Consider the following 11,516-nt stretch of genomic DNA (forward strand, 5'->3'; position numbering starts at 1 on the left):
GACTATAGGGAAAAGTGTATTGCGTTATTGGAGGGTGTTCCCAAGGAAAAAGTAATTCTAAAAGAGTAAGAAAAGTGTAATTGGACAGAGGCAGAAGTTGAAGGATAATGAACTTGCAACAGGACCCTAGCAATCCCAGAAGGATCCAGAAGGATCTCTGGAGCTGGTCTGGTCCTCAGGATATGTTTCAAATCAGGCAGGGTACTCCCACCTTGCTTCCTCACATCAATCCGTCATTGAATGTGTCTTGTGCCAGGGAGACAGTAGACTCGGTTTTTCTTCTGCAGATGGTATTTCCAGGAGAACATGTCAGCAGAAGCCATCAGCATGAGATCTGCTTCAGCAGCTGTAAGAATGAGCACGTTAGTTATGAATCAGGCACCTAATTGATGCCTACAGTACTCACTATAGACACAGAAGCCATCTCCAGAGTCTATAAACTTTATTTTGAATATTTTATGTATTTATTTATTTGAATGGCAAAGTTACAGAGAGGGAGAGGGAGGGACAGAGAGAGAGGCCTTCCATCCACTGGTTTGCTCCCCAGGTGGCCACAACCGCTGGAGCTACTCGAAGCCAGGAGCGGGTACAGGAGCCCAAGCACTTGAGCCAGCTTCCAGTGCTTTCCCAGGCCATTAGCAGGGAGCTGGATCAGAAGTGGAGCAGCCAGGACTTGAGCTGGTGCCCATTTGGGATGCTGGTGCCACAGCTGGGAGCTTAACCTACTCTGCCACAGTATGGGGCCCTCAACAAAGTCTTCAAAATGTTTTTAGCTTCACTTTTTAAAATGCTTAATGCAGTAGGCTCGGTGGAGAGAATCCTAGTCATCACTACATTTTTAATTTACTTCTCTCATTTCTTGCCTCTGCCACCCATTCTAGATTCCTCTTACCCCTGGCAGACATTTCAGCCCCTCAGGGCCTTTTGCCCACTTGGTGATACAGACTTTCCTCTCTCAGAGGTCTGAACCTTTAGTAGCCTTGCGCTTGCTAGACCTTGAGTGCTGTAATTTTTGATTTGCCTTTTGCCCTGGGCATGGAAAAGCCAAGAGACTTCCCGTGAATCTTCTGAGCTTGAGCAAATTCCTGCCTGCTTTCCTTCACAGCAGCTACCCTATGCCTCTCTAGTAAAATAACTCATCCCTTTACCTGCATCTGTAGCCCATGGTGCCCTGGTGGCGGTCTTGGTTTTAGGTTTGGTGGAATGCTTATTTTGTCCCCTGTGGAAATGCTCTTTCTCCGGGAGCTAGGACCATCAAGGCAGCAGAAACTAAGGTTGTACACACAAATTATCCAGGCGGGGCACACTTGGTTCCTGGACGCTTTATTGAGGACTGTCGTAGGCTCAATCGTGGCCCTCAAAGATCCCAAGTTCCCTTCTCTAGAATCTGCAAATATTACCAGAAATGCAAAGTATCTTTGCAGATGTGACTGGGTTAAGGATCTTGAGATGGAGAGATTACTCTGGATTATCCATGGGGCCTCCGTGCAATCACAAGTGTCCCTACAAGTGAAAAGACAGAAGAAGTGAAGGTAATGAGAAGATGATGACAGAGAACGGCATGATGTGGCAACAAGCCAAGGAGTGCTGGCAGCCGCCGGGGGAGGCAGGAAACAGACCAACTGCCAGAGTGTCTGGAGGATACATGGCTCTGCCAACACCTTCATGAAATCGTGCTGATTTCAGACTTTGGACACCAGAACTATGAAAAAACAAGTTCCTATTATTGGAAGTCATCAAATTTGTGGCAAGTTTTGACAGCCGTCACAGAAACCAATACAGGGACACAGCATATCCTATCACTGTTTGCTCTGTGCTTGCACCATATCTTAGAAAACAACAACTTATCCCTTTCAGGATTTTGCCCCATACCAGTGTCCAGATGAGTTTTTATTTATTTATTTATTCAGAGAAAGAGAGAGACAGACAAAAAGTGCTCCTGTCTACTTGTTCACTCTGCAAATGCCTGCAACGCGTCAGGGTGAGTACGGAAATAGGCAATCCGGAGCCCAGTCTAGGTCTCACTCTATTGGCAGGGACTCAGCCACGTGAGCCATCACCTGCTGCCTCCCAGAAACCTGGTGTTGGGAGACAGCTGAGACTGGGACCCCACACTGTGGTGTGGGATGCAAGAGTCCCAAGCTGTGTCTTCATTGCTAGACCAGATGCTTACAACTCCCTCCCCTCCCCACCCCGCCCCAACCCCCTCCTCCTTCCATAAGCTGAGTGTTTACTCCATGATTCCTGCAGACTGGCATTCTCTGACTCATCACTAATGCTTATCAGAAAGCAGATATTTATAGTCATTTTGGCACCAGCATTCCTGAACCCACCAGATCTGTGGCAAGGACTGGTGTGAGTTTTCTTAAGGTGCCCCTTCCACAGGGCTCCGAGCAGCCTTGCTTGGCTACAGGTAGACAAAAGGTAAGGGAGACCTTGAGTCAGAATCTACCTCCCATTTAGTTGATTTTCTCTGCACAATGCTCAAATCAAATGGGTTTCTGATTGTTTGGCTATAGAAACAGGCCCGAGGGGAGCTGCATTCGTTCTAGAAGTTTACCCTTTGCATATGTTCTATTTTCTACCCAGGTGCCATGCTGAATTCAGAAGTAAAGCATCTTAGTCTCAGCATGCTCTTTTTTTTTCCTCTTTCTTTCTTTCTTCCCCCACCTCCCATGTGGAAAGATCATCATAGCTTAAATCTTCCTCTACAAAGCAAAACGAGTCCATTTTTCTCCTAGCCCACAGAGCCAGGGCCTGCCTTCCTCTGTAGCACAGAGCACACGTCTCCTTTGGCAAGGAAGAGAAAGAAAGGCTATTGAGCACTTCTTTTCCCCATCTGTTTGATACACAAAAAAAGCATGTTTGTTTTTGTTCATAGATTTAAAGCTCAAAATGGGCCAGGACTGTAAATAAAACATGTGATCTCATTTGAAAAATTTATTACAAGGAATTTTGTTTATGATTTCATGTTCTCCAGTAATAATTAATTGGAGGTCTTCTATGGTCCCTGCAGACCAACAATCATTCAGACCGTATGAAAGGATGATCCAACACAGCCTCTCTTCCATCTCTAATCCATGGCCAAAGGAACCGCCTCTGGTTCTGCTACTGCTTTAGCCCACATTGGGGAAGTTAAATTTATAATAAGACTGGCCTGTTACCGTGTTGACTAAGCCTGTCTGTGGTGCCAATGTTAGAGCATCGTTTCGGGAATTCCTCAGGTGAGGAAACTATCTCTGTCTGTTCCAAGACTTCAGAACCATGCTGTGAAGGGGAGGTACTCAAACAGTTTGCCCTAACAAAGGGAGCGCCCGTGTATGCTCACATCCGTGTGCACACAAAGAATGACATAAATAGGCCCAGTCACACCAGTGGCACTAATGCATGCTTAAGGAGGATATTCACATGTTGGACACAATGCTAAGAGCTCTTCATGTGGAACATCTCAGCCTCACAGCTGCTGGTTTAGTCAGGTCAGGCTGGATCATGGTGCGATAACAAACACTCCCCGGAGCTCCGCATGTTACACTGCGAGGCTTATTTCTCCTATGCGCTGCCCATCCATGGTGATCTGGTGGGGACCCTGCTCCACACTGTCCTCACTCTGGGGCCCAGACACCCAGTATCTGTAACATGGCCTTTGTGGGCAACAAAAAGAATGTTCTAGAAGATCTCAATTCAGTGCTTAAAGAACACGCATGACTTCTGCTAACCAGAAACTCCCAAGGCTGCACCATTCTTTGGGAGCTGGTCTTAGTGTTGTTCCTGGGTGGGGAGGGGCTGTCTTTGGGGTTAGCTCTCCACGTGAAATGGTCTGAGCCCTGCCATGATGGATCTAGAGGCAGAAACAGTGCTATGCCTGATACCCTTTCTTTCCCAGCTGATTTCTTGACCTCTCATTCTTGCTGTGAGCCCAAGGGCTGCTGGAGCTGCATCTGGCAGAGTCCTCCCTGCCTAAGAATGATTGAAAGGTTTTTAATGAAGGGACCTTTGCACAGGAGTGCACAGGGTTAAAGCAACTAATAAGAGATCAGACTGTCCTGTAGGAAGCAACTGGGGGATGCTGGTGCCAGGCCTCTCTCTAAAGGGGCGAGGTGAGAGAGCAGAACTGTGGCTGCAGGTGGGCTCCTGACAGGCGGTGAGACATTTCAGGCGAGGCATTTCAGGCCAGGCAGATGGGAAGAGGAAGAGGAAGCTGGGGGAGCAAGCACCCTGACTGCTCTCTCCTGCTATGTGCTAGTCTACTGATGAAGTCTCCCATGCACTGAGCTCTCCAAAGGGCAAGGGCCATGTGCATATGCACCTGTGAAACCCATCTTCCCATGGTACAGAGCACGATAGAGCAGCATGCAGAGGGGCAAAATTACCCAGCACGTAGCTGCTCTGGGCTTCTGGTCTTGATGTCCCCGACGAACTTGGCGACCCTCGCTGCCACCACCATGCCTGTGGTCACCCATGCCTGGGACAGCAGCTATGAGATCTGTTGATTGCTCATCCCATCTAGTCATTTGTTAAAAAATCTTGTGGGCACCGATTGTAAGTCAGGCTTTGTTTTAGAATCTTGGGATCCAGTGGCGAATGGAGCCAGGTGCCTGTCTCATGGAGCTTGCATTCTTGTAAAGAAAACTGACAACAAACAAATTTACCAAGAGCTGTGTCAGAGAATTGCAGCTAGGAAAATGAAACAGAGGAACAGGCTAAGAGTATTGGAGTGTGGGGTGGGGTGGGGGCGGCATTTGGCATAGTGGATAAGATGTTGCTTGCAACACCAGCACCCATTTTGGAGTGCCTGGGTTCAAATTCCAGCTGCATTTCTGATTCCAGCTTCCTGCTAATGTTCAACCTGGGAGCAGCCAATGAGGACTTTAGTATCTGAGTGACTGTGGCCTGGCCCAGCCCTGGCTCTTGTGGGCATTTGGGGGTGAGCCAGCAGATGAAGGATCTCTCTCTCTCTTCTTTTGAGAGCTCGGGAAGGAGTAGTGCCTACCTTAAATAGATCAGCATAGGCTTCCTGGAGGAGGTGTCATCTTGAAGTTCCTTGATGGACAGGGACATTGAATAGGCAGAAGCGAGCAGGGACAGTGTGACAGGTGGAGGTAGAGGAGAACCAGGGGAGAGGACTCGCAGAGGTGACAAAGCCTTAGCCTTAACAGGAGTGTCAGTGGGAGAGCTAATGAGGCTTGCAGGCTGCCAGCACGGATTCCCCATGTGCTTTACATCATCCTCCAGCCAGTAGGCAGCAAAATGTACTGAGATACAGGTTGGTTTAGTAGCAGAGTCAGGCCCATTGAAAATTTCTCACTGCTCATAACTGGCTGTGTAACTTTATGCAAGTTTCTTGGCTTCCTTACTTTCAGTCGACTCATCATTAACATGGAGAGAAACACCTAACTGGCAAGATTATTGCAGTGTTTAACTGTGGGGCATTTTGCACCTTGTTTGCCACATAGTAGGTTCTAAATTACTATTCTCATTCTGGGCCTAAGAAATGAATAATAAAAGCAAGAATCTGGACAGAGGTCAGCCCTGAAGTTGATTTTCATGGTCGTTAAAAGCACAGACTAAGGAGTCAGGTTGCTGGCATTCAAACCTAGGCTTCTCTCTCTTCCAGCTTAATGAACTGATGTAAAACAGTAAATAAGCTCCTTGGGCCTCAGTTGCTGTTTTTCATCTGTAAAATAGAGTGTGTGTATAGCTATCATGGCCTGTTAGGAGTCAATACAATGCTCAAGAGCTTAGCTTGATGCCCAGTGCAGGAAAGCAGAGCTGGAGTGTCTTTACTGTGGGAATCACATTGTCAACTCAAGCCCATCTCCACACTACTCTGATTCCCATCTGCACCAGGAAATAGCTCCCAGCCGGGGCCAGCAGGCAGTGGCTGTGGACAGGATGGCAGAGGTGGAGCTCTCAGTCACGAGATGTAAGAAGGAAACCATTGTATGTGTAGGAGAAAGAGGGGGAGGGGAGAAGGGGGCAAACGTGGTCCCCAGCCAATGCCTGTTCATGTTTCTTATCCAGTTTGAAACTGCAGGGCTCTTTTTGTTTTCACTTTTGTTAAATTTTGAAATTTTTTTACATCATCTGAACGCAATTCTTTTGTCAGTTATATGATTTTCAAATATTTTCTTCCTATATGAGGTTTCTCTTCATTTTCATAGCTATCTTTCACAGAGAAAAAACGTTAAGCTTGATGAAATGCAATTTATCAATATTCCTTTTATATGAATAATGTTTAGTGTCCTATCTAAAATCACATGATCAACACAAGATCACACAGATTTCCCCTATGTTTTCTTCTAAAAGTATAATTTGTTTACATTTTTAGTATATCTACGATACAATTTTATATGTGACTTTTAGGTTAAAGTGTTTGTAAATGGCCATCAAGTTATTCCAATACCATTTGCTTAAAGACTATCTTTTTCCATTGTACCTCTGCACCTTTGTCAAAAAACAAATTAGCCACGTTGATATGATTCTGTTTCTCTATTTGAGTTAATCAACATTTGAGTCTGTTCCTTCATCTACACTACATTATCTTGATTACTGTTGGCTTATAGTAAGTCTCAAAACCAGGTAATATTATTTCTCCAAGTCTATTCTTCCCAGAATTGTTCTGGCAGTTTTAGGTTCTTTCAGTTTCCATATGTATTTTACATATAGCTTGTTTATTTTTAGAAAAAAGTCCTTCTGGAATTTTGGTTAGAATTACATTAATTATATAACCATTTGGGGACAATTGTCATCTTTACTATGTCAAGTTTTTCCAATCCATGAACTTGGTATGTGTCTCCATTTACTTAGGTTTTCTTTGATTTTTGTCATCAGTGCAGCATGTGTTTTTTTTTTTTTTTTTAAGATTTATTTATTTATTTGAGAGGTAGAGACAGAGGGAGAGGGAGAGACAGAGAGAAAAGTTTTCCATCCACTAGTTCACTCCCCAGATGGCTGCAACAGCTAGAGTTGGGCTGATCCAAAGCTAGGAGCCAGGACCTTCTTTTGGGTCTCCCACATGGGTGCAGGGGCCCAAGCACTTGGACCATCTTCTACTGCTTTCCCAGGCCATAGTAGAGCTGGATTGGAAGTGGAGCAGCTGGGACATGAACCAGTACCCATATGGGATACTGGTAGTGCAGGCAGAGACTTAACTCACTGTGCCACAGAGCCAGCCCCCAGCATTGTGGTTGTAATCACAGATATTATACACATTGTTAGATGTATACCTAAGTATTCTGTTTTTGAGCAGTTACAAGTGTTATTTTCATTTTGATTTCTAACTTTTCATCATCAGTGCATAGAAATTTTATTGATTTTTGTCTGTTTACCTTGTATATTGTGAATTGTCAAACTAATTTATTAGTTCTAAAATACTAGGAGATCTTTTCCTTTTTCTGTTTTCTTTTTTCTGTATATTCGTATGTATTTTCAACATAAATGATAATATCACCTATGAGTAGAGTAACTTTATTTCTTCTTTGACAAACTAGATCCCTTTTATTGCCTTAACTCACAGGCTAGGTCTTCCAAAATGATATTAAATAGGAATAGTGAGAGTACACATCCTTTCTTTGTTTCCAATCATAGTCTGTCAGCATTAAACATGATGCTACTTATAGGTTCTTTGTAATCACCCTCTATCAGATTGAGGGAATTTCTCTTCATTCTCAGTTTGCAAAAAATTTTTCTTTAAAATTGTGGTTAGATGTTTAATCTAATCAATTTGATGAATTTTATGCTTTTTTTCTTTAGAAAATTAATACGTAATATGCTTGATTTTTGAATATTGAACAAGTCCTACATTCCCAGTGTAAGCTTTCACTGATCATGGTTTAAATATTTCATTTGGGTTCAATTTGCTAATCTTATACTGAGAATTCTTGTATTTATATTCATGAAGACTGTGGGTTTTGAGTTCCTTTTCTTATACTAGGGTGATGTGGGCTCGATAAAAACACACCGTAAGTTTTCCCTCCTCTTCTATTTTCTGGAGGAGAGCATGTAGAATTGATGATATCACTTCTTTAAATGTTTTCTAGAGTTGTCAATGAAATCATGTATGCTTGAAGGTTTTTTTCCAAAGGCTTTTAAGTATGGATTCATGCTTTTTAGTAGCTATAAGACTATTTAAATAATCTATATCATCTTATGTGAGCTTTGGTCATTACAAATTTAAAGGAAGTAGTGCATTGCATCTAACTTGACAAATTCATATGGGTAAAGTTGTAGAGTACCTTCATTAACCATTCAATGACCGTCATGATATCTCTTTCACTCATAATATTGGTAATTTATAGTATTTTATCTTCTTTTCTTTGTTGGTATTACTAGTGGTATATTCATTTTATTGATTTTTTCAAATACTGGTTTTGGTTTCATAGAAAGCCTTTAATATTTTCTGATTTCAATTTTATTGATTTCTGTTTTCATCTTCATAATTTTTCCTTCTGCTTGCTTTGGGCTTATTTTACTCTTTTTCTAGCTTCATAGTGTGAAATCTTAGCTTGCTGATTTGAGATCTTTTCTTTGATAATATGTGTGTCTAATGCTATAAATATCTCTCTAAGCATGTTTTAGTTGTATCTCACAAATTTTGATTTGTCGTGTTTTACAATTCAAAATATTTTCTAATTTTTCTTGAGACTTTCTATGACCCATAGATTATTTTAAATTATGTTAATTTTCAGGTATGTAGAGATTCTTATTGATCTTTTCATTTTTTAAAATTTTATTTACATTTTGATCAGAGAACACATTTTGTATAATTATAAAGCTTTTAAGTTTGATTTGTAAAGGTTTGCTTCATGACCCAGGATATAGTCCGTCTTTATAAGTGACCCTTGTGCATTTGAAATTTATGTTTTAAAGAAATAATATTGCTTCTGCTGTGAGTGAAGTGTCCTATAGATGTCAATTAGATCTAGCTGGTCATTGATGTCACTGAGCCTGCTGATTTTCTGTCTTCTTATTCTATTAATTACCTAGAGAAAAGTGTTAACAAGTCTAATTATCAATTTGTCTACATTTTCAGTTCAATCCATTTTTGATCCATATATTTTGAAGCATAAAATTTTGAATCATTATACCCATTTTGTCAATTTGTCTTTTATCATAGCTTTTGTAATTTTCTGTATCTTTTGTAGTTCTCTTTACATTGAATCTACTTTATAGTATTATAACCACTCCAACTCTCTCATGTCAGTATTTGCATGGTATATCTTCCCCTATATTTTTACTTCTAATTTTCCTATACCACTACTTAAGCATATGGACTATGTTCTTTTTAATTTTTTATTCATTATGTCAATCTCTGATTTTTAACTGGTATGTTTAAACAATTTGCATATAATTACTGATATGTATTCATTTAGGCCTACCATATTGTTATTTGTTTTCTCCTTCCCCTCCCTTTTATTTCCTCTGATTTTCCTTTCTTTGATTGCTTGAATTTCTTTTGTTGTTCCAACTTGATTTATATAGTGTATTTTGACTCTGTATCTTTTAATATTTTTACTCAGTAGTTATTGAAAATTAAAATCTGCATACCCATCCCTTTAGAGTCCACTCAGGGTCAGTGTTCCCCACTTGGTGGAATGTAGAAGCTTTACCGTGTACTGATTCCGTACCTGCCCACTCTGTGTTGTACTTATATGGAGTCTATCTACATATATTGAAAACCGCCTTAGACGCTTTTATGTCAGTGGCTTTCACATATTTAAAATAATTCAAGTGAGGAACAGTAGTTTATCATATAGAACTAGCTATTCATTATTACTGTTGATCTTCCTTTATTTGTGATGTTCCAGGTCTCCCTTTGGTATTATTTACCTGCTAGACAAAGAATTTCCTGTATCAGTTCTTTTAAGGGAGGTCTTCTAAGAGCAAAATCGCAGGTTTTTTTTTTTTTTTTTCACAGATAAGAATGTATTATCCCATGTTCCTTTCTTAAGGAGACTATCAGTAGCTATAGAATTCCAAATTTTCAGTCTCTTTATTTCAGAAATGTAAAAATGTTGTTTGAGGTTAGGACTTTTGGTATTATGTCATGTATAGCTAGGGCATTGTTTGTATTTGTTAATTTACTCTTTTACCTGTTTTTCAGATTGAGTAGTTTTTATTGATTTATCTTTAAGTCTTCCTCTTTGTACTATTGAGCTTATTTAATGAGATTTCTTAAAATCTTGGTTAATGTATTATTAAATTCTAAAACATCCATTTGTTTCTTATTTGTGTCTTGTACTCTTTTCCAGAGAGTTTCTTTCTTCTCACTGTTTCAAGATTACCCACCTTTGGGACCGGCACTGTGGCACAGTGGGTAAAGCCACTGCCTTCAGTACCAGTATCCCATACACGTGCCAGTTCGAGACCCGGCTGCTCCACTTTTGATCCACCTCTCTGCTTTGGCTTGGAAACGCAGTGGAAGATGGCCCAAGTGCTTGGGCCCCTGCACCCGTGTGGGAGACTCGGAAGAAGCTCCTGGCTCCTGGCTTCGGATTGGCTCAGCTCCAGCTGTTATGGCCAATTGAGGAGTGAACCAGCAGATGAAAGATCTCTCTCTCTGCCTCTCTTTCTCTCTGTGTGTGTAACTCTGACTTTCAAATAAATAAATAAATCTTTTTAAAAAAAGATTATCCACTCTTACATCATCTTGTAATATTTAGGTAATGGCTGCTTCTCTCTTTTTTGTAAAGATTTATTTATTTATTTGAAAGTCAGAGTTATACAGAGAGAGAAGGAGAGGCAAAGAGAGAGAGAGAGAGAGAGAGGTCTTCCATTCACTGATTCACTACCCAAATGTCTGCAACAGCTAGAGTTGCACCAATCAGAAGCCAGGAGCCAGGAGCTTCCTCCGGGTCTCTCATGTGGGTGCAGGGGCCCCAGGACTCAGGCCATCTTCTACTGCTTTCGCAGGCCACAGCAGAGAGCTGGATCAGAAGTGGAGCAGCCGAGACTCAAACTGTCATCCATATGGGATACTCACTGTGCCACAGTGCCGGCCTCAATGGCTGCTTTCTAAAAAAAAAAAAAAAAAAAAAAAAAAAAAAGTTTATTTATTTATTTGAAAGGCAGAGTTACAGAGAGAGAAAGGAGGAGGAGACAGAGAGATCTTCCATCTGCTGTTTCACTCCCCAAACTGCGAGAGCTGAGCCAATCTGAAGCTGTTTCACTCCCCAAACTGCGAGAGCTGAGCCAATCTGAAGCCAGGAGCCAGGAGCTTCTTCCGGGTCTCCCACACGGGTGCAGGGGCCCAAGGACTTGGGCCATCTTCTACTGCTTTCCCAGGCCATAGCAGAGAGCTGGATTGGAAGTGGTGCTAATATGGGATGCTGGCACTGGAAGTGGCAGCTTTACCCGCTATGCCACAGCACCAGCACCAGTAATGGCTGCTTTAAAGTTTTGTCTGATCGTTTCAACATCTGTGTCATCTCAATGACTTGTTATTTGTCTATTGACTGTGTATGCCTGCATGAGTTTAATTTTCCCAGTTATTCACATGTTAGGCTATTTTGGATATT

Source organism: Oryctolagus cuniculus, chromosome 1, assembly GCF_051225735.1.
Source record: "Oryctolagus cuniculus isolate XC-2025 breed Fujian yellow rabbit chromosome 1, ASM5122573v1, whole genome shotgun sequence".
NCBI lineage: Eukaryota > Metazoa > Chordata > Mammalia > Lagomorpha > Leporidae > Oryctolagus > Oryctolagus cuniculus.